The sequence below is a fragment of the Varroa jacobsoni genome, unplaced genomic scaffold (assembly GCF_002532875.2).
Source record: "Varroa jacobsoni isolate VJ856 unplaced genomic scaffold, vjacob_1.0 scaffold_401, whole genome shotgun sequence".
In the NCBI taxonomy this organism is placed as follows: Eukaryota; Metazoa; Arthropoda; class Arachnida; order Mesostigmata; family Varroidae; genus Varroa; species Varroa jacobsoni.
Genome location: NW_019213303.1, coordinates 211844 through 235355, shown reverse-complemented (window position 1 = coordinate 235355; position 23512 = coordinate 211844). Strand labels below are relative to the sequence as shown.

General features: G+C 40.4%; 1 long non-coding RNA gene across 2 annotated transcripts in view; it reads right to left on the bottom strand.

Annotated features, from left to right (window-relative positions):
- Nucleotides 1–6546: 6546 nt before the first annotated feature.
- The window catches only part of LOC111260112 (uncharacterized), a 79704-nt gene continuing 62738 nt past the window's right edge, over nt 6547–23512 (bottom strand). Inside the window, exons 5-6 of one of the 2 annotated variants that reach the window (XR_002680091.2) lie at nt 7238–7926; nt 6547–6615 (exon numbers count right to left, since the gene is read on the bottom strand). This is a non-coding gene — a long non-coding RNA (uncharacterized LOC111260112). Of the gene's footprint in view, nt 7927–23512 lie in introns of both variants that reach the window. The other variant, XR_002680090.2, reaches the window with a different exon arrangement.

Genomic DNA, 23512 nt, shown 5'->3' with positions numbered 1-23512 from the left:
CCAGAGCCATAACGTCGTCGTTTTTTCCCTTCAAACTAACACTTAACTCAAAATAGTTTTCAGCGCAAGCTTTACATATATAATTTTCACATGAATTTCAAGCAGATTTTCAGCATAATACATTTAATACAATAATCGTATTGCACGATAAGTATGCCATGTTGAAGCATTATCAAGCGCTGAGAGGGTGTACTGTCATCGTAGCTTTGACGTACTCGTGGATCGTTTAAACCGTGACAAATATCTTGTTATTCATTCTTATCGAGAAGGCGCCGTACATGATTTTAGCTTTTACTATTATAAGAAGCTTATATCTAATCGTTTATCTAAGTATATATAATGCTGCGTCAAACTAGGTCGAAACATTTCATCAGCATGTATACAGGGGAAAGTAAACCACGGCACCCCACCGAAAGCAATAATAAAAGCTTAGCTTCTATTCGGTGCTGGCTGACATCATTGATTTACAATATAACGATGTAAGTAGCATTTTTACTATTGTCACCACCAGCGCACACGTGTGATGCAAAATCATCAAACCTCAATGGTCTTCTCGTTTTAAAACAGAAAAGGTCGCAAGTATTTGATTCAGCCTTCCATCAAGTCTGTATTAAATCCCTATGTACAGAAACCGTAGTACATAAAATGTTATCGCTAAATCAAATTTGATGATACTATCAAATTGGATCATCATATGGAGCATGTGGAGAAATTGAATATTACGTTGATTCTCCACCACTAGAGGATGCTTATCTCATCCCCATACGTATTGAGTCTCTACAAAAGTTACATGTTTAGATAATTCACTGGAAAGGTCGTTTGTCAAACATGGCTCATATGCAGGGAGACACGCCATGGCCATTAAGTAAACTCTCAGTTTATTGATTTTCACGATGACTCTTTGACAGCGACTAGCAAGTTCACGTATCGACTAGTTTCATTCACGTTTACTTCCACAGCAGTTGATATGTGCGATGCTATCGCACCTCCTTCTACATTCTGAGAGTTATCGGCCGATTCATACGCCCTACAGTGCTCACAAATGAAGCCTTGTTTACACGATAATATCGTTTTTACCAACCCGGTTGTCACAATGATACTCTATTATCAACAGGCGAAGCTTTAGGCAACAACGAAAAAAAAATTACATGAATTAAGCTTCAGTAAAGGCCAAGTAGATAGATGTAGTTTCCATAATCGCAGTTTACGAGTAAAACCCTATTATAGTTTCCCGACACGTTCCTGTTTATACTTGCTTTTACACAGGATCCGGAGGAAATACAGATGCTCTTTCTAACCTCTATGTCACATCAAATTCTTATCGAGAACACTGATGGGGAATCTGAGCTGGCAATTTTGAGAGATTTTATTTTACGATCCGGCGTCTTAGGAGCTGCTTCTAGTATAATACGGGAGTCCTAGCTAAGTTCCTACGTCGTTCAGCCCTATCACTGGGCCACAAATCTGGCCCATTTGAACCTTATCCATTCTGATTCTTCTTGCTATAATCCTTTTCCTCAATATATATTGATACGACGATAGCGGTAATTGCGTTAGGAGCCTAGATAGAAAAATGACATTACGTAATTAATCATTGCTCCGCCTCCATTGTTAAGGTCTATATGCAGGCGTATATAGCAAAATCAATACATTGCACACGCGACCGTTTCAGCAGTACTGGAATAATTAGCTAGTGCCGTGACAAGGCAAGCGTGTGTGCTCCGCTTTCATGCTTCTGCTGTGTCCTTGCATAAGGCAGTACCTTCTGGAAAACGCATCCTGTGCCAGTGAACATAACTTAATATAGCCATACGGGTAAATCGCCAGTCTAGATGTCGCGGGCCCTGTTCGCTAGCATCATGTCATAGGCTGTGATTATAAAGGCTATTCAATATGTCAGTAAACAATCGCGCGCCCGAATTGTAGCCAAGGCGGTCCGTGCTGAACAAAGTGTACAGACGAGCGCATTTTTGTACGTCAAAATCTATAGATACGAGCAGGGCAAACATGCGGTCATTATCAGATGACAGACCCTTCATACCCAACTACCGTACAAGGGATATGCATTCTAACCAGTAGCGCCTCCTATCGGTGGCGTCTTTTCTTGTTCGTAAGTGTTTAGTGCAATGTTAATGAATGAACGATTTCTGACGATGTCGCCAGCTTTCGTGTAGATAGATGTAGGGTATGTATTAGCTATATAGTGGGAAGTAGTGATTCTCTTGCAAAAGGAACATAATTTTTCGTGAAAATATTTTGTGGTTTATACGTGACAAATGAATGCCTGCTGGTTGAAGAAGGCGTGATTTAAGGATATTCTGTTATACGATATTACCCCTCCCACACACGCACACTATGCTACGAAAACAAGTTCGCGATTACGGATCAACAATACTTCAGGACGCGAATCAACCGCTTGGTGCGGACGGTACGTGGAGACTATATACATTGTCGAACAAGTGTCTTTAAAGCTGGGTTGCAAATAGGGTCGTTATACGCAGCATTTCGATAGTAACTCGTTTACGATGCCCACAAATCATAATAGGAACCATAACACAGTGACTAAATGCAGCTCGTACCAGTCAGCGATTGCAGTGCCACTGGGCCGCATCTCCGTACAAACTGAGGTTTACGCCCGAGCCGAGGAGCCTAAAAGAAACGGTGCTTTCAGTTAATTATCGCGATTTTGATAAGCGACACATCGAACTTACATACAATATTCCAGCGATCCCAGTATTCTACGATTCCTACGAACCATTATGCTTGACTATTAGAAATATCATTGTTATTATTATTGTATCCTATACCATAATGAAGCGACTCGCGGCGATAAGTGATGTGTTCTTAAAAATAATATTTTGTTAAACCGAAAAACAATGAAGCATTGTGTTAGCGTTTTCTGCGGCCACTGATAGCCAAAGGGTTTTACACGAGGTCTACGATAGCTCACACCTTGTGCATATGCCCTTCCGCCCAACTTCGGGTCCCGTGTGGGACATTACAATTATGTATGCAAAAGAACGCAGGCCGCAAGGCATATTTTAGGTGTGCATGTAATACATGGTTGCGATTCCGCACAAAATTATTAAATATTAAGATGAATTAATTTTTTTTTTAAATTCGTTATCTGTAGTTTCGACCGATGTGCTAATTTTCCGTCCTGATCCATCTCATTGTCGGTTTGAGGAAGATATACGCCTGGGGTTGTGCGTGATATTGAACTTCAGTAACAACTCCCGGTTCATTGTACTGAATTCTATTCCTCTATGGGGGGGGGGGGGGGGATAAGCTTTTGCAAGCCACAAGCTAATGATCTGTACAAATCAGCCTTTCGAATTCCCCATGGATAGCCCGGATGAGCATGTCTCTGCGCACATTGTATATTGTGGAAAATCTCGTAAACAATGTAGCTCACTGTACACACTGGGCTCACTGCAGTGCACGTGCGTGTTTCGAGTAACGCATACGTGGTTTACTATCCAATGCCCACAATAGTGACATCCCATAGCAGTTGATATAACAGAAAGCTGCGTTTCTCTCCGTCGTTTCTGTTTACATATTTTTTCACTAGAAAATCGTCGATCACGACATCATTGACTGTCTTCGGCTTCACCCAGCTTCAACAATGAGTTTGACATGCGCGTCATAGGCTCCATATTAAGAAGAAGCAAGCGTTCACATACTTTATTCCAAAGAGGAATCTTACCGAACGAATATCGACGCATGTGGGGAGAAAAAGCTCTGCTATGGAATAGATAATGAAATCGGATAACCTGGATTGAAGAGGAACGGATGGAGGGATGCTATACACAAATGAGATAATTTTCGAAAATACTTTGCTTAGGATAGGCGGCTGAGTATTCAAGCTGCGATCGTCTGCTGCGGTAGGTCCAATTTGATACGAACTTATAAAACCAAACAACATAATTTCGAAAAACGTTTGTGATCCAGAATTCGCCAGGGATTTGAAGCGAATGACTAAGCTGCTATTGTCTTTAATCATTCCATAGCGCTTGCTTGAATATAGAGTACGAGAGTGCGTTGAAAGTTTGCTGCATCTACATGTATCCAATTATTTACGTTCTATATATCTCCTTTCCCAGTAGATAAAGCTAAAAAAAAAACATGCATGTGAAAAAAAAAAGAGAGCTTATATATTATTTGCTGTATTTGAGACAAAAAGACGCGAGTGAAGCTTTGTCACCATTTAGAATTTTTTTGAAGGTTCAACGACGCGTGCGTTAGGCTGTATTTTGATTGGCCTCAAGGTTATCATTTCCAAGCGGTACCAAGAACAGACTAATAAAGTATATTCAGGAACTCTATGCCTGCATACTAATGTAAATAAGGACAGCAATATTGCAAGAAATTGCCGTCCTTATATACCCATTCCTCGTTCATGACGAAAAGGTCAGGCAAACGTTTCGACTATAGAGCATCCATTAATCCCATACAGGTAATGCTACGTTGAGCGGACACTGAAACTTTCAACTCGAAAGGCATCTTCCAGTAATCAATCGACAATGTGGGTATTTTCTTTGCGAACTGCTCCTGTGTATTACACAGGCCTGCAATAGTTTACGTTAGGTTCAAGTTATGCTTTAACATCGCCACATTACCAGTGCATGCGTTCCACTCCACTCTATATCCAGTTTATGTTTTGAATGTATCCCAGCAAAAACTAGCACGTCTATATTGGAATAGTTCACTTAAATTTACCGAAACACGCATAACTTAGAGACCTAAAAAGAGCAAAGGATAGGGACGCTCAAATACTAACAAACATTTCATCATGTCTCTACGGTTAGCATATAAACGATACTAATAGGTCTCTTCTTTTGAAGTGCCCTTTTAGGTGAATACAACAAATGTGTTTTTAAATCTTGACCTGTACTTGAGAAAAACGAAACCGCTATCCATGAAAGCGTTATAAAAAAAAGTTACAGTGTTATTGGTGCGTTTACAGAAAGAGTAATACTATACGTTTGACGGTGATTTACCTAAATTAGGAAGCTCCCAAAAGATTTTTGACTGATCTACTCAATAATGAAAAAGACGTTTACTTATTATCGAACTCATTGAGGAGGACACGCAGAGGCAGACAGGTGGATAACGTCTCGACGATAGCACCGGTTTTTGCTTCGGTCCCAGAAACGATACACGAACTAGTTCCTGCGAGTGTAGAAATCAACAAAACAGATGCTCTGTTGCTGGCAGTCACATTGTTAATTGGTGTGCTTCTTGAAGTCAATCGAAGTAAATGATTTGTCCTTTCATCCTATTGGCGTTGTTTCTCGTATGTGAGCATTTCTTATCTTTTCGTCAGCTTCGTTATCTTACTTTTGCTTATTTTGGCTACCTACCGCATTTTTATGTACGTTAATACTTCGTAAATTACCGTCGTTGCAGCATCGCGATCCTGTTCCTTATTTTACCACGACAAAGACGATCCTATACTTCGTCTTCGTTGCTTTTTCTCTCTGTCTAGTGTGCCTAAGCTTCACTGTGACAGGAAGTGACGTATTATCACTTCTGGTTGTGCCTGTTTTTACGATTTCAACAGAATAGATACCCCTTAAAGAAATAGGCGACCGAAATAGGTGGGCTCTGTGTCTTCTGGAACAGCTAGACCGCGTCCATGTGTATCTTTAGGGATGGCCGGCTAGCAGACCTCTTTGCCTTTACATGGCTTTTCTCTCATTTATTTCACCATTTGGCCTATCGAAAACCAGCGAGCTTCCGGGGAATCTCCTAGCAATATTTCCTTCTCTTTTCTATACTTTCTAACGCCTGTGTACTACACTAGTCTAAGCTGCATTCTGAGCACTCGCCACAGCTGATATGCTGCAAACAAACTAGGTATGTAAGTGCGCGCGTGCAAACACGTACGTGCAAGAAAAAGATCACAACACAGTTTGACTACCGGCTAGATCCAGTCGCGTCTTCTGTGGTGCACTATAAGGCATCTGTGCTTGTATGCTGACTTAATCCGTCTCGTACTGTTCTACGGAAAAAGTTGGGTATCGCTAAAATGGGCATTGACTCCGGTGGGTTGGGAGCGAACGACAGAGGGCGGGAGCTGTACCAAATGCTATACTAGGTGATACCTGTCTATCTAGCTAGTTCTTAGACTGACCAGTAAATGTAAACTACGTTCAAGTAGCCCTAGAAAACTTCTAACATATCTGGCGAGTATAATTTGCGAAAGAGAAGCGAGACTACTCATAATTCGCTATTTTATAGTAAATATTGATTACATATAAAGCTCTTGCTATAATAATTGTGCTAAATTTCATTTACCTATCACCAGAGATTGTACCTATCGCCAGATTTGTGTGAGATTTGTGGCTCAAACAGAGTGTATAATATAAATAACCTGTACAAGTGGAATTGCAACTGTTTCAACACATTCTACGGGGTTGTGAGGTGGTAGCATGCGCAACACAACTGTGAGCTTTTTAGTAGTTACTTTAGCCTGTTGCAGTTTCTATTTATCAAGTATTATGCAGATTATAAAGTCGGAAAATTTTTATTTTGCAATCACCAAATTTTTCTGACTACTGAAAAAGTTTCAAATAAGTGCAGTATTTTGTGCGTGTTCGGTGACATTACGGTCTGAAATTTCCACAAAAACGGATAGACATCGAACTAGAATAGTAGAGCGTGTTCACGTTAATGGCTAGCTAAATAGTTTTGTATTTTAAAGAGGAGTCAATATCACTTCGACCATCGATATTATGTATATATCATCATGATGTTAAATCAGTAATCATTACTTAACGTGTTCCGGTAAAAATAAAGTATGATGCTATACTTATACTCTTAGCCATACAGGCTTCTAACAAGCGTTCTCTTGAGTTTACAGGCGGGAGCACGACAATAGATCAGAGGAAAATCAACAACTTAACACTTTTTGGGCCAGAATTACAATCTTTTTATAGCAGAGCGATTTTATTATATTTTAGCGATAGGCTAGCAAAATGCCCTACCGAAGAAACAGGGAATAGCGCTCGAAAGGTTTTATATGAAAACGAATAGTAATTCAACGAGAACGCAGGCGAGACAACGATGTTCTAATCAAACTGTGTAAATAGTGCGTATATCTGATATTAGTAATAAGCCAAGTTATCTACAAATGCGGTAATTATTTATTATTATTATTATATGTAAAAATTAATATGTTAGTATCGCAAAAAGAAAGCCTAATCGTTTTATTAAGTATTATTACTACTGTTACCTTGCAGATTCCGTATAGTGATCTGGCCATTATTATGGTTTCTGATATCCCTGTGAGTAAAGAGCTTTGTCACCCGATAAATTCAACCGATTTGCAAAAACTCAGATATTATTTCTGAGAACCCGCAACCTGTATCTCTTGCACACCGTTTCCGTGGACCTTTACTTCTGGTTGCAGCCGACGCCTCGTTGAAATCCGACGATTAACTTTGTCCGCGACGAAGAGACGTAGTTTTCTGTCTGCTTACTTGCTCGTTCTTTCTTTGTACTTGTTTATCTTTCCTTCGTTATATTTCCTACAGTGTTTCAAAATGAAAATTGATGAAAGGATTTCGATTGATCCTCCCTTTCGGTTCGACGCAATTCTCGGCCCATTAATGTCCTTGCGTTTTGAAAGAGGAGGTTTTGAAAAAGTAGGAGAAACAATCGCCCGGCCTACCGCACACTAACAGAAGCGTTTGCTGTCCCCACTGTCTGACGCAGAATTGCTCACGATCCAGGCGAATGAGGCGAAGAAAGAGGAATGAGAGAGAACGCGCACGCTGAGTAAAGCTGTCGAGTCACCGTTTCGTACCATTGGCCAGATCCACACTACAATGAAGGACAATGAGCTTCTTTCTCCCATCTTGCTGTAAAGATCACCCGTCAAGGTCGTGACCACCGTCGTTATCGACGCCATCATGCTCCTACCTAAACTTAGAGAATAATCAAAATGACAATTTCCACCTAAGTAAAAGAGCGAATCGGTAAAGTAATACGCATGCAGGTTTGTAAACACTACTGTGCACGTCTGCATGATTCAATCGGGTTGGGGGGAGGGGGGGAGGGTGAATGATCCTTCAATGATTTAGCGGTCAGGCGTTTGCCTGCTAAAATTAGAAGTGCGTGAGTTTGTCCACGTTGGAAGCCGGGTCTAGACGCCCTTTGTTTCGTGCTACGGCCAACCGCATGAAGGTATGCTTGACGACACGAAGAACTTTGTTAAGGATTAGATTAAGTAGCTATCGTATCGCAGAAAGGCGTATCTAATAAGACCGTATGTCATCAACGTTTCCAGTTTGAGCAAACGCGGGCGTACGTAAAAGCCTAAAGACAGCTAACACTGCAGGCAAGACTTGAGCGGCGTGATCCAGCATTTTGGAGATTAGATGATAGATAGGACAATGTGGCTATTGAATTACCTTTACCCAACGATAACCAGACATTTCGTGAAAAAGAAACGTAAAGCATCAAGGTCAAATTTTGTTACATATTATATTCAAGGAAAAAAATGGCCGACATTATACATACGGCAGTATTTTTTCAACAGTTCTTTAGGGGTATAGACGCGGTGAAACCTAGACTTTTAAGAATGCTTTCTAACGGCTAGGCAGAGATTTCGACGTTGCAGATGCGTATCCACTTAAGGCGCATATGGTTCATACTCAAAGGCGGTGCGACGTACAGGTATCTTATTAGCCTTACGCATCTTACGAAAGCTCCGATTCTGATCGAGGCGACGAGAATAGAATTTCACTTAGTCGTTTTAACAGAAGAACGAAAAACTGTTTGAGGCCGCATGTTGAGTTCACTTGAAGTCTAGTTGCCCCAAACACGCGAAACGTATCTATAATTCTAAAAGGCGATTTGGATAGTTTCGCCTGAGAAGTTCAGGGATTTGGCGACAAACGATTTTATAGAACTGAGTGATTTGAAGCAGGCCGGAACAAGCGGATACGGGGAAGTTTACCCTGAAAGCGTCGTTTGATGCATTTAAAGGCTGTCTTTCTCCCACCATATTGTATCGTCGTCTTATTCTTTGAAAGAACGCAACAAGCATACTGGTTTGCGGAGCTCGTCAAGTTGCTCTAACCGTCACTCCGCCAGCTGTGCGAATTTTTCTTCTTGCAGAACACAATATTGCTTTATCCATACATATTAAGCATATCAAATGAACGATCGTTGAACCTCACGATACACTTTCTCTAGTTTTAGGATGCAATTTACTTTAAATTTCACCGACACCGAAGCTTTTGACTAGACTAACGTGTAAAGATTATTATGCCCTTACAGCCTGTTAATGGTGCTTGTTACCGAATACTATACTATTTCTTTCTGACGTTACTATATATAAGAAAATATATAATGCGTGTTAGATATATATCAATGTTCACTTAGATCTAGCGTTGTTTGTAACAAAGTACTACATACTGAGGAAATGTTTGGTTAGCCTGAAGCATCCACCTCTTATATTACTGTATAAACAAACAAAGTTACCATTTAACTCAACTAGACTACTTATGATATGATATTTTCTTGTGTATGCTAATACCAATAGAAGCTATATTTATAAATCATTGCATTTTTCTCTTTACTTTATACTCTTTACTTTCTTTCCCGGGGTCAGTCTTAATTCATTTTCCTCTATGCTCATTCCTGCTTTTCTTCAACTCCAGAAAAGTATGACGGATGATCTCTATAAATGTCACACTTCTTCGAAGAGCTCGACACTGGCGTTCGAACAACGAGGATGAGCGCTATCTTTCTTCGTAAGTAACCAGGAAGATGACATTTGAAAATTAATGGGCGCCCTACCTCCAACGGGCGTCCGTCACCGTATTTCGTGCTTAACAAACTCCCCTTGTCATCCAAACGCGCCACTCAAAAAGTAACATTCAAGGCTGTATCACTGCCTAACAACGACCCTTTGAAAGTACGACTGTCACAGCTGATTATGAAGTGCCTTAAAAGTACGAGTGCATGGCACAGCTTTGATTAGTAAAAATGTCCCGTCATCGACCACGTGCGCTGTTAGAAGGACGCCATTGACCTGCCCTACATAAATGACTCGGTCTCAAGCACTTTTCTAATGTGTCGGGATATGAACTGTGCCAAATAAGAGACCGTTGGGTGCATAATACATGTAAGCTTTTGAGATAGTTGCGTTTAGGCGTCGTTTATGTATTAGCAATGTTGAGAGTAGGTGGAAAATAATAGGAGGGAGAGGCGGCCCCCTCCGATGAGTTGGTAACCACAGCGGCAAAGCCATTTCGCTTTCCTCATGGGGATAAAGCCGCTTGACCATACGCGCGTAAGTTAACGTTTACTTTATTTCTAAAAAAAAAAAAGCTGACTCGCTGATTATATAGCCGCTACGAAAGCAAAAAGCCGATAGCATCCATATCGTGTAAATCGCCCTCTGAGCACCTTGATTATCAGTTATGAATTAGCCTGTAAGGAAGAAAACCATCAAAAATTCCGCTCGTAAATAATAAAAACTTCTGTGTAGTACTGCAGACTATACCAAAGGAAATCAATTATCCTAAACCGTAGGAGTCAAATTGTGTCGTTGCGGAAAGAAGCACAATTAAAGAACCCGATCTGCCTTAAGTAAGTTTTGATTTTAGGTCGAGACAGAATATGTTTCAACCTGTATATATGATTACAGTAATTAAATCGAGCCGTCTAATATCATTGCTTATCTTCACGTCCTTTGGATGCCCGCCAACGGGGCAATTTATCGACTGAGTGATCAATCAATGTACTCAATTTCATAAATACATAACAGTTTAGCTTAATCGGAAATTAAGTTGTCATCCAAAACTGTCTTACGCCTAAGGCAGGTTTGTTGTTGTTGTTGTTGTTCCAACATAATTAGAAAGTTACTGTAATTATAGCACGTACATGGAATACGTATTAACTTGATGATATATATATATTGTCTCAGTACAAAAGGGCCTTCATCTAAGTTACATTAGGTGGAGTCGAGAAAATCTTATATGAGTAATAAGTAATAAAGTTAATTAATTTTTCTTGTGCTATAATTACTAAGCTAAAGCCAAACTGTATTTGTTGGTCTGACTTCAGCAGGTCTTGTTTGCATAGATTTTACGGTGGTAGCATACATTAAAAATGAATCGAGGCACTCTTGTACGGCAAATTCGAGACGTTTGCTGCCCTTTCGCCTGTTTATGCTAGTGATTTTCCAAACATGCTATCAGGTCGCCGGGCGCACCAAGAAGATTTGAAGAAAACCAATAAAATACTGACCACACACTGACATTTTGTGCGAAAAACTCTATCTTCTTTTCCAGCCAACTCTCGGAAGGCTCGCGTTCCAGAATAGGGCAATTAATCGCCTTTAGCCGAAACTTTGCCTCAATATCGAATGTATCTGTTGTATAATTCTAATCTGAGTTAATCAAACGCGTGTCAGTACCGTATATTGTAGCGAGTATACAACATCTACTACTTTCTGAGAATAATTAGGCGTTTAAAATTACTTTTATTCTTGCTAGTATTAGTTTGTCTGCTGTTTGAAGCGACAAGGATTGTCGAATTGTGTATGAAGCTGGACAGATAGAAAGTTTAATGGTCTATCCAAGTTATTTGACGATGGCATCGATAGTGAATTGAACTTCGGTCTCCACTTCAGGAAAAGCACTTCACCATTGGAAGCAAACGATGCGCATTGCTGATTTTTGAGTAGACAAAGGAAGTGCAAAACGCACGTCATCAGGGGCCTACTTCAAGTTTTGATTCGGCCTATTGATTCCTGAAAATGATTGCACCACATAGCATGCGTTATTTTAAGACGATCTGTCTTCAACTTATAATCGAATGTTCGAATGGTAACTTCTCAGTCGCCGAACGACTACTGAAATGATCATTCAAAGTAAATTAGAAACGGAACTCTTACATAGGATCTCATAATATCTGAGATTCAAAATACGGTATCTCAGGATGCGGTTTATTTCATCACACTAGGAAAACTACTTTATCTAGAGCCTGAAATTCTCAGAAGCTCCTGCTTATAGAACATCTGGTTCGAAGCATATGTCTTAAGGAACACTCTTCCTTAAATCATTCATCTGTGCCTTCATCGTATCCAAAACTCAACACGTCATAGAACAAACAGAAACTTGTTTAATGGCACTACTACCTTCACTCAGTCGTTGTTTTTTCTGCTCCTTTTGAAGAAGATGCTTACGAAGGGGACGATAACTAAGCATGCACATAATTAAACACAAGATGAATTACCGCATTGTCAATATTACAATACATATTAGCTATTTTGGCCCTAAGTAACGTGAAAAACAGTAAGACTGATATTGACCAATGTATGTAAAAATCCTTAGACGGGTCGGTGAGCAGTAACTAATACATGTTTTGCCTTGAGTATGAGGGTAACTGTTTTGTGGAACGCATACATTTAAAAGGATGGGTAAAAAAAAAAAAAAAAAAAAAGCTTTAACTGAGGGCAAGCGTAAGGTCAAAATCACAAACGAGCTCTGCAAAAGAGATTTCCTGCCCAAATCCCAGCGTAAATAAATACATTGTCCCATATAGGAATCATATTATAACTAGCTCGAAGAATAGAAGGATTTACTATTTCGGAGACCGGCTACCTTTCGTTAGTCGGCTTTATATAGAATGTAGCCCTTTCTAAGCGTTTGGTCTTTAACCACTGCAGTTACACTTTGATCACAGTATTTGGCAAGCAATTTACCACGTGAATAATGGAAGGAACGGTTTTCTGTTTTCAGGCCGCCGCCATCCCGCTAGGTGGCGCCGGGTCGAACAAATAGTTTCATTAGAACAAACTCGAGTAACCCAGGAACGATGCACAGTACGTTTTTTTTGCTCAACAAAATTATTTCAACAAGATCATTTCTATTGTGTTATGCCGGACCGTATTGTTTTTGAAACAAGTTACCTTCCACTAAGTAGTTATAATAAAAAAAATATCGAACACTATGCCCGACAATTGCTGAAGTTGATATGCTTCTATACATATAATGAACTTAACTTACGTAATTTATAGAATTAGCTTTTATATATGTGAATATGAAACTTCTTGGTATCTTTTATTTGTGTCGTTTGAACTTATTTTTAAAGCAGGACTTCATTTCAAGCAACTAACTCGGTTGTAAATAATTACCGGATTATTTGTTTGCTTCTTCTGAATTTAGTGCCAAAAGTGAATTCCATGTTGAACAAGTTCTTCATTTCAGCATAATGAACTATCATGCTCTAAGTACCGGTAAGCCCCTTTCTGCCTGGCCTCTAATATTATTTGAACCCGGTTACTGCAAATAAGACGTATTGACAATCGCAGACGCGTAATATACGATCAGTGTGTGTTAAGCGATACCTCAGCTCTCCATAGCATCCACTATAAGCAGTTCTATGAAGTTCCACTACAAGTTTGGTATAAGATTTCGTACGAATGAAGGAATGCTTAAGCAGTACAGGCTCAAACGGGCTTATCGCTTACTCTGAAACTGAACATAGCTCTGAATGTCTCAATGGCACATTGCAACAGCAATCGAATATGGCTCAACAGACGATTCGAGTTTATAGCTTTGTTATACCCTCTTGGTCGGCTTTGATAGTCTTCAACAAAGTACGGGGTCGTATTGGTCATTCGTGTCTTATGGGGTGACGTTGTAGGTTAGCCGTGGGCACTGTCCAGGCGGCAGAATGCTTCTGAAGAAATTCTTCTACAGAGCTATAGGTATATTTTTATTTTTACTAGTTTATTGTTATCTTAACGAATAAGTATGCTCCGTAAATAGTGAGGCATTCAGGCCAATTCAATTAGTTCTCGCAATCACTTCACTGGGCATAGTAAATAGCTGATTTCTTTTGGCTAAATTGACAGCCTCGAACTCGATGAATCCAGAGCGGAACTCGGTAGGCTCAATCTGTTGCCGCTAGGCGCTGGGCTATTGGTTAGTCCTGCAGGAACTCTTTCCTAAGCGATGCTACATTTGCGCAATTATTTCTTGGGACATGTACGTTTTGTGAGATCTATACTATGCATATGCGTGTGTCGTGTTGTTTTTTGGAAGGGCAAGAGCGTATGATAGTGTTATATTATAGGCTAACATACGGCGCTATCATAACAATTCAACAGTTGATGTTGCCAACAATGGCAGAATTCATCGTTGTTATTGTTATATATTGGTAAATATTTTTGCTACGGTAGCATACTTACCAAGCGAAGAATGAAGAAAAAAATCGTGTACATACGGATTCAGCCCAACGCTACTATCCAGCGCATGTGTGTAGATAAAGTACATACTAACAAAACGTCCCGAAACGTATATACGCACTCTAATTATTATAGCTTTCATCTGTAATGACATAAAATGATTATCTAAGTAATAAAATGTGTAGATACCTCTTTTACCGCAGATGGTCAAAGTTACTACCATTTTGGTAAATACAGTGCTAACGAGGCCGAGCCACTGATTCTTGAACTTCAAGAAACACATCTTTGAGCGTTGTACCTCATTGTTGCTTGACTGTGGCTTTTAAATGTTCCAGTGTAATCGCTGTTCTCGCGTAGATAGGTCACGAAAAAAAATCGATTGACATCACGTATGGAAAATGTACAAAGCGTTCATTGGGACCCGCTTGCTCAACGAACCTGCTTGGAAGGTCCTCATCAAGGTATGTTTCTCCTTGCTCCTTCTTGTTAAAGGAATTCACTATGGTACGAGCGCGAATTTGTCTAGCAACCTGATCCAGAACCGTTCGCTGTGCTATCAAAGAGAATAGTCCAATCAATGCCTTGCTTGAAATGTAAACCTTTATAAACTTATATAGCATTAATGTGTAATAGTTGTCCAGTAAGCATCGTTTTGTCGATTAGTAATGCTATTCAGTATAAATTTGCTCCAACCACTAAAGCCCACGAAAGCTACACATCCTAATTTTAGAGGTTTTACTCGCCGCATGGTTTCTATCGATCCGTATCGTCTTCATTGATGGCACGCGACATTGTTTCAATGTAACTTTCCTACTCAAAACGATGCGATGGACACCTGATGTACCGACACCAAACTCACTAGTTGAGTTTGGTTTTTCTTTAATGCTTTGTTCTAGCTTTTTTTTTTCGGCTGGTTAATTTTATAGATCTGCTTGAAATTTTCTGCGGTATCGTGCCTATATTTCTGTTAGCCCAATAGCATTTTCAGATACTTGCTTGTTCAGAAATAACTTTTGATCCATTAGTTCCAATTGACTTTTTCAGACAGCGCACAGTGTATGTATCAAGTTAAAATTTCAACAAACACTTACGGAACGACCAGTTTCAGTTGGCATGCCAAGCTTGTTAGCTCTTGTAGTAAATAAATTTGTATGTATAGCTAGTTTTAATGGATTCCAAAACGCGACAGGAGAATGCTCTATAATGTGCAATAACTTATCGTAGCGCATTAGTTTATCATACTACTATTAATACCATTATCACTATCAGCATGAAGATAAGCAAGAAGTACACGGCTGTGTATACCGCCGTACACACAGCCGTGTACTTCTATAGCCGCCGACGATGTTCTCCTACTCTAGATCGATCGCGTTTAGGGTACGGCCAGCTAAAGCCACCGAACCTGATCATAATCTGCGCAAGGCGAACAAGCGACGATATAGTTCCCGAATCCTATAGGGAACGTCACCTAGCTAGCCTATCTGTGCTGTTGCATGTCCCAAATATTGGACAAGTCTGGTCGCTAGACATGAATGAATTGATCTCGAGATTACATTGACATCTCTGAGCATACCCTAACCTTTTGGGGAACGTGACAAAGATGCCATCTTCACCAATAACGGCAGTAACGCTAGCCGACGACAGCAGCAGATGGTAACGAAGACGACAATGGGACCAAAACGCAGTGGCCGAAGGGAAAACGGCTTCTATAAAAAGAAGCAGCAGAGGTGGGTAAGATACTATATTGGCTAAGTGACAAGTTGATATATTATACAGGCTAGCTACCGCCGGTGTCGCCGTTGCGATCAATGTGTTACACAATACGATATGGGGCTCAGTGATGACTGTGGTCAAGAGCGCGTATGCTCGTTACCACTCTTATCACTGCTCGGTGGCAGTGCATTCTACAGGAAGACGGTCCCTCTAAATGCGATAAGAAATATTGTTGTTTGCTATTTTGCCACTCGTGGGAATACGGGGAAAAAGGGAATGCGATTCGTGTGCTTAGTTCTGGTCGACCGAAAGAAAAAGCTGTTGGAAAGGAAACATGTTATGTGGATTATTGAGAAAGATGCTCTACAGTGTGCTATCGTGGCCGATTCAAACATCATCAATAGATCGTCTTGGTCATGTTTAGGTAGCATCAGGAGGAATTCTGCCAAGTCGTTCGGTTGTCGGAAAGAAAAACTTACGAACTTTTATAAATACACGTATGTTTGTTTTGCTCGTAGGCGAAGTTGTCATATAGCATCGATTGACGTACCGCTGCGTACTAGGTGCTAAAATATCGCTCTATTACAAAATCGTGGTCAAGAACACTTTAAGCAATACTGGCTATCGTATTCGGTAAATGCTTACGTGACCATTCTAATGGATTGTTCCAGAGAGCAGCAGAGTTATTCCAGACATTCTAATCTGGGTTAGAGGTATAAAACGATATCTAAATCGTAATAAATGAGAAAGATGCCCAGGGATACAGCAAAGATATTAACTAGCAGCGAGTTCTGGGAGCGTTTTCTGAATGCTATACATACGTCAAACGATCGCAGAGCGTCAGGAGCATCATCTCACTATTGCAGAGTGTTACTGGACAGAATTTGAAAGGAAAAATGACACGAACACAAGTTCACTAGATGCTTCGACCGAGCAGCGACTGTTCTCACAGTAAAAATTTAACACATTCTACACCCTAAACAGTCAGACCTTTCCTGTGGGTAGAGTACAGGTAATACGGATATTTGTGGCACACGTTTCTACATGAACGCGTAGTTTATTAGTAAATAAAAAGAGCTTTTTAAGAAGTCGTATATGATCGTTTTCTCAATTAAATAAATATATCGGATACAAAAATCAAGAAAGTGCTCCATGGGCTGGGCTGGGCATAAATATACCATTTCATAAATCACTGCAGCTAAGCTTCCGGCAAAGAGAGCGAGTTGCTGCACGCAGACTGGTGCACGAACCGCAAGTTTCGACAGGGACATCAAAACTGCTTGCGGTTTGGAGCTGCAGAGTGTTTGGGAAGGAAGCGCTTCCGGTTCGAATCGGTCGGTCGCTCGCTCGCGTCCAAGTGGTACGGAGTAACCAGTTTGCCCCTCATTTAAGCCCACACATGAAAAGCGTGGGAATTTACGTTTAGCGAGCGTATTGCGTCACATCATACAAATATCCCCCCCCCCACAGGGTTGTATTTCCACGATTTGAGTGTACATTTGTCGAGCAATTACCTTGACTCGGCTTCCGTTAGCGGGGCGTTTTGACTTATTTTACCGATTTTTCAAGCTTGCCTGTACTTATGGAAATTCTATAATGCGTTCCATTAAGCCATCCTTAAATGAAGCTTGTTATTTTTGAAAATTACTATCGAGTAGCACAATACCAACCTTTATATGCATGAAACAATCGTAGAATTTTATCTCTTCGCAACGAGTTGTTCGTACGGTTTTGGCACACATGAATTATCTACCTAATATGGGTTGAAATACACCAAAGTCGTATCATTATTTCGGTGCAATTCACCTTATGGTCAATATTTTTTTCAAAAAAATAACACCAGATATTTTCTTATGTAGGCACGAGTTGATTAATTTCAAACGACTGCTTTTCACTACTTCCCTTCGTTTTGTTTTGCATCCATAGAATTAGTTGCTCATTATCCGTAGTGGGGATCCATACCGTCAGAGCTATACGGAGCTTTCCGCTTTACAAATAGAACGCAAAGGAGGGCTTCTGGCTTGTTCAGCGAATGTCATTTTTTGTCTCATGTCCCCTTTTTTCGCCGTTTGTGTAAACAAACACGAACTGTTGGTGAGGCAACTAAAGAAATCCTTCAGAAGAATTGTCCAAAGGACAGCAGTTAACCCTGCTCTCTTGTGGTTGATTGATAGACGCTTGCCCGAGGTGTTTACCTTCGACGCTGTCTAAACGTTGGGCTTTACTGGTAGTGGCACCGGTAGAGAAAGATCGGCAGGCTTTATTTTCTGGCGGCCGGTTTGCCTGTTTATCCCTGTAGCTTTTTTACGTGTCAAATCGAAACTGTGCGCCTGTGAATGACTATTTAGCCTTGGTTAGAAATCGCCTGAAGCGGCGGGGCGACTCGTAGCTGCCTGCCGAAAACGCGCCGCCAGTTATGACAAGTCCGTGATGTTTAGCTGTGACGAGGAGCGGCCTGGCACGCTGAATCGACGGTGTGTCTCAGAACTTTGAGCCTGGCTTGTGTTTGTTTGTGTGTGAGACTGCTAGTATCATGCAATCTCCACATATTGTTTACAGGAAATAACGCTAAAGCGTATCAATATTTTATCTTCAAGTCTTTTTCAAGTACGTTTGAGATGGTATTAGAGGTTATACTTTAATTAAAGTAAACTTTGCAATTGTTATTACCTGATATGCTATGGAATGTTTTTGTTGTATTATAGAGGGAACGAGTCGTAAAGGCTAGAGCCAAAAAGCTTTCTAGCCAATACGGGTTTGGATGAAACTCCTTTGAACAAGATTCGGATATGTGCTACCATTGCTTGCTTACCATTATCGTTTTGATTATGGAGTCAATATTTATTTTTCACAAATCGTGTCCATATTATTCCACTAGGGCTCCTTGGTAAGTTGTCCTGGCATCAAAACCTAATCGGCAACCACTCACTCAGCTGAGTTAGCGAATAGGCAACGCTCTTAGTGATATCAACTTAATGAAATGGCATTTAGCAAAAATAAGCTGTTATAGCGGTAACGTGGCTTCAAACAAAGAGGCAGCTTGAAGAGATTCTACAAAACCTAACAAGGGAACTTCAAGTAACAGGCTTGGCCACCGTATATATACGAGGCAAGACGCTGTAAAGCGCAAGAAAGAAGAGAATTTTGCAGTGCTGGACGATATTTATACAGTAGCGCATTTTGTGCTTCACTAAAGTTAACGCTCCAAGGGAAACGCTATTGATCTGTGATGAGTGCTTGTACTCATACGTTTCAGAGTATTTGTTTTGGGCCTCAGCCCATAACTGATTTCCGCTAACCTGTTCAATAATTTGTATTGAATCAAGCTGCATGGATTTAAGAGCATAGTCTGCGTTGGAAGACAATGAAACGTGTTATAAATTTTCAGTTTTATCCTGTTAAAAAACAACACTAAGAGATGTTTCTGTACTCTCGTCGCTCGAGCCACTCGTCGCGGAGTTTCTTAAACAACTGATGTTCGTTTATAATAAAAACATCTGAGAAGCGTATATATAAAATGGTTAAATTATTTTCACTGGCCATTTATAAAAGACTCAACAGGATCCAATTAAGAAAAACTTTCGTATGATTTGGACAAGCAGTCGACGGGAAATGACCAGCATTGGCCTTGCAGATACACTTGATTGTTGGTCACATATTTACCAAGCGTGTATAATTATTTTGCACATTATTTTACAGCAGATTGTCAAAACGTTAGGGTAGGGTTTCCTAAATTGAAGGGGCCATTGAATAAGGTCGGTAACCTGTATTAGTGTATGGTTTATATCCTCAGCTGAACGCCTTGTCTGCAATTTATGTATATGGTTTACATTATCCGGCAGAACGCAGAATAATGAGTCTATTTAGCTATAAAGCGTGTATGTTGAGCACAATAGAAGATAACTTCAAATAACATTGTTCCTTGCTTACTTACGTTATGATTTTTTTCCATTGTTCTGCTGCTTCAGGTTTGCGTTAGCAGAGATCGGAAGTTGGCATTTGCGATGGAAGTTACTTAGCTATGGCAGGCAATAGTTTATTTTATAGCACTATAAGGTCTTCCTTTGTACAAATCAAAGAAGGCGTTCATTGAAAGCATACCCGCGCCACGCATATGAATAGAACTAAATAAAACATATAAAATCGCAGAGGATGCAAAAAAAAGAGTCGTGTAGGTGCGGTGAAGCTCAGCTCTCTATCTATTAAAGGAGACTCTTATCACTGGTAATTCTGCACACCAATGTGTGCTCAAGATCTGGCAGGAAATCCTGTCAATAACAGTAGCAGAGCTCAAGCGTAATTGTTCCAAGCAGGCTGTTTTATTCACTACGCGCGTGCATTTTATACTACGGTTCATACAATAGGATCCACACACCAGTTATTTGAGACGTTCACGGCGACGCATATTTTCGGCCGCTCGTGAGAGGCCGCGGACATCGACGGACTGATGATGATGATGATGATGATGACGATTACGACGACGGTGATGATGATGACGACGACATGGATCCTGATGAGGGCACGATGTTCATGTTGTCGCCAATTGAAATTCTGCTCGTACCACTGTCGATCAACTACTAGCCTCGTTGCGTCCAATGTGATTGCGCGCGTCGCCCGTCGTTTGCTAACGGTAACAATGACCAAAATGGATGAGAAGTCAAACTCCTCATCTGCCTCTTCTCTTTGACTTTTCATCTCTACAAATAACTGAATTCTTGGCACGTACATATGTCGTAAGTCTTTTCATGTTAGGGCTACGTTGTCGGATGTTCCTTACAAGGTTAGGCCCAGGGTTGTCGAGTAATTTAGGTCTTTCATCGCATACCGTAAGAACTGAACCGGTAAGCACTTCGCAATGTACAGCACAGCCGTGCCGGATTGTCCGTTAGATGATTAAAAACGATTCCTCTGACCTTCGTGTGACTCGTCTAACTAGACGGCAGTCAGGATCCTAAGGTTCTAGGCTCTCCTGGGTCCTTTCACACCCTTACCAACAATGAAGAGTGACGCATTGCCTGCGACTGCTACAGAGGAAACGAGCTAACGGTCTATATTAAAGGCAGTCAAAGAATGCTAACAAGGCCCAGCAGGGTATTCAGTCGGCGTCGACCCGCCACTGTCCTCATCTTAACAGAGTGAAAAATTGTTGAGAATCTCTGCTGGGAGTCAGAAATCGTAAAGTCTTCAACCCTCCTTTCGTTTCTATTTGACGGCGGAAGTTTGAAAACATTCAATTTGACTATTTGGCTATCGTATGTCTAAAGATCGGTATATATATATATATATATATATATTACTTAAAATGGAAACACAATTCCGCTTGTCGATACTTTGCTCGTCTTTGTCGGAACAGATTTCTTGTAAACGGTTTATTCTTTCTCTGTATATTTCTCATTCGTACGTGTCTCTCCGAATAGAGCTTACTGACATTGTAACTACAGTTTGTGGTATATAAATAGCTATCATATGCGAATCCAGCAAATAAACCGATGCTCATGCTGATACAAATAGGCCCCACAGCAAAAGTAAATGTTTTTTTTACTTGCAAGCCTGCTTCAATGAACGTTGCGGCCGTAGGAATATGCAAGTTAAAATACAGGATACAGACTGTTGAGGGAGAGCTCATTACTAATCCACTTACTTACTAGGGAACTAAAAGTTTCCGCTTTATGCATATAAACAATCAATATTCGCGAACGACAATGACTTCGGTTTTGAAGCTGTCAATGTAATGTGACTTCCATTTGCCCAAAGCTTGGATTACTTACTGATAAACATTGAAACACTGCTCTATATTTTGAACGTCTTGAGGCTTTCTAAACCCTATCGAAGCCATTGCTAAGATCAGACCGCCGAATAAAACACATTTGAATAGATTTTTTATAGATTTGTAGAAGTCTGAAATTTTGTGAGGCCCAAGACTTGAAATCATCGCGGTCTCGCTTAAGGTTTTATGATGAGCTTCGCACAAAATGAATCCTGACATCGTTTTATTGATACGTTTAAATCAGATACATTCATTGTACTTTTCAATGGGCGAGAAAAACTTGCGCTAGTTAAAGATGGTCAATGGAAAAGAAACGTGCATTGGGGATTTTCCTCGCCTAGTTACCAGAATGATCAGCAGGTACCAACTCGTCGCAAATGAGCAGAGGTCACGCTGAGACTCATCAGCTCTATCTCGAGTTGCCTAAATGGCCCTTGACGTACCATACAGGCCCGCAGTGCTCCCCCAAAATAAATGTGCACCTACCAATCAGGTGTAGTTAGCCTGCGAGATCAGCGAAAACATATGCGGCATCTCAGAAGAAAAACACGGCGTTCAGCTAGTTAGTTAATGTGAAATAGCAGTATCTTGAATGATCTATGTTTTCAACCTACTAAGAGTTTGTAATAAAGGTTGGCATTTTGGGCTGCTGTAACTAGTTTACAGTTATGAGCTATTCAGATTTTGTGACAGCCTGATTGTGACAATAAATAGGATTACAGGTATAAGATTATTTGGGGCATTTAAAATCGTACAAAAGTTTATAGATACAATTATAAAATGAAGATAAAAAAGAGCAAAGGAAACGGAGGGTAAAAATAAAACAAAGCGCTTATCTAAGCAATAGGTAAGGGTTGTCGCGCGCTTTCTTCGATATGAAACGGTCGTTTTTTATTCAATCAGACCCATTGATTAACTTCCTTTGAGATAACATTCCAAACACGAAATGTACATTTATGTACTTTATAACTAGGCGTAGTAAACTTTATGTGCTGCCTTATGCCACCCATATGATGGCATAAGGATTTTAACCAAAGCTAATATCGTAAGATGGTTCGAATAGTCCACATCGGGTTTATGGGCTTATTTGAGACTTACCAATGATTTTATTGTTTTATTTATTATCGATTTATACACCATGCTACCGCCACTTTTACTCAGTAGTTTGTGAGCAGCGAAAAGTATGACGCGGATAACAAGGTGGTCGTACACAATGCAAACGCAATCCTTAGCGGGTTTATACGATTCTTCTACTCTACATAGGCAGCGGCAAAGCGAGTGAAAAGTGCGTCATTACATATCTGGTAGACCGGTCAATTATATTAGTTTACGCAAGCATTGTAAATGTAAGTTTATGATAGCGCTTAAACCAGCCAGCTTTGTCTAGTTATTTTAAACATGGTAGATTATACAGGTAAACATGTAAACCCTATTAGAGTGAACCGATATGCAACGAGATAAGGTAGAAGTTTTTACCTTGCATTGTTCCGCCCCTCAGCAAGAGCAGCAATATTAATTAATTCTTTCTGTTCCCTTGACTTTTTTGCCACTCAGGGAACAAAGATAGCAGAAGCACTGAAGTGAAGTATACAGACTCGCTTAATTATCATAACCGTACATTTTGTAACAGTGTTTTCTCTCTTGGCGTCGTCCATTATGCAACACCAGCGAAACAGAAATGCATTAGATCGGCTAAAAACAGAAGTGAAAGACACTCACGAAGGATTTCGCGCCCCCCCTCTCTAACGAGACGCAACGGCAGGGATAGGATGCGGAATAGAATAGGACTGGGTCCGTCGCTGAAGTGGGCGCAAACAATT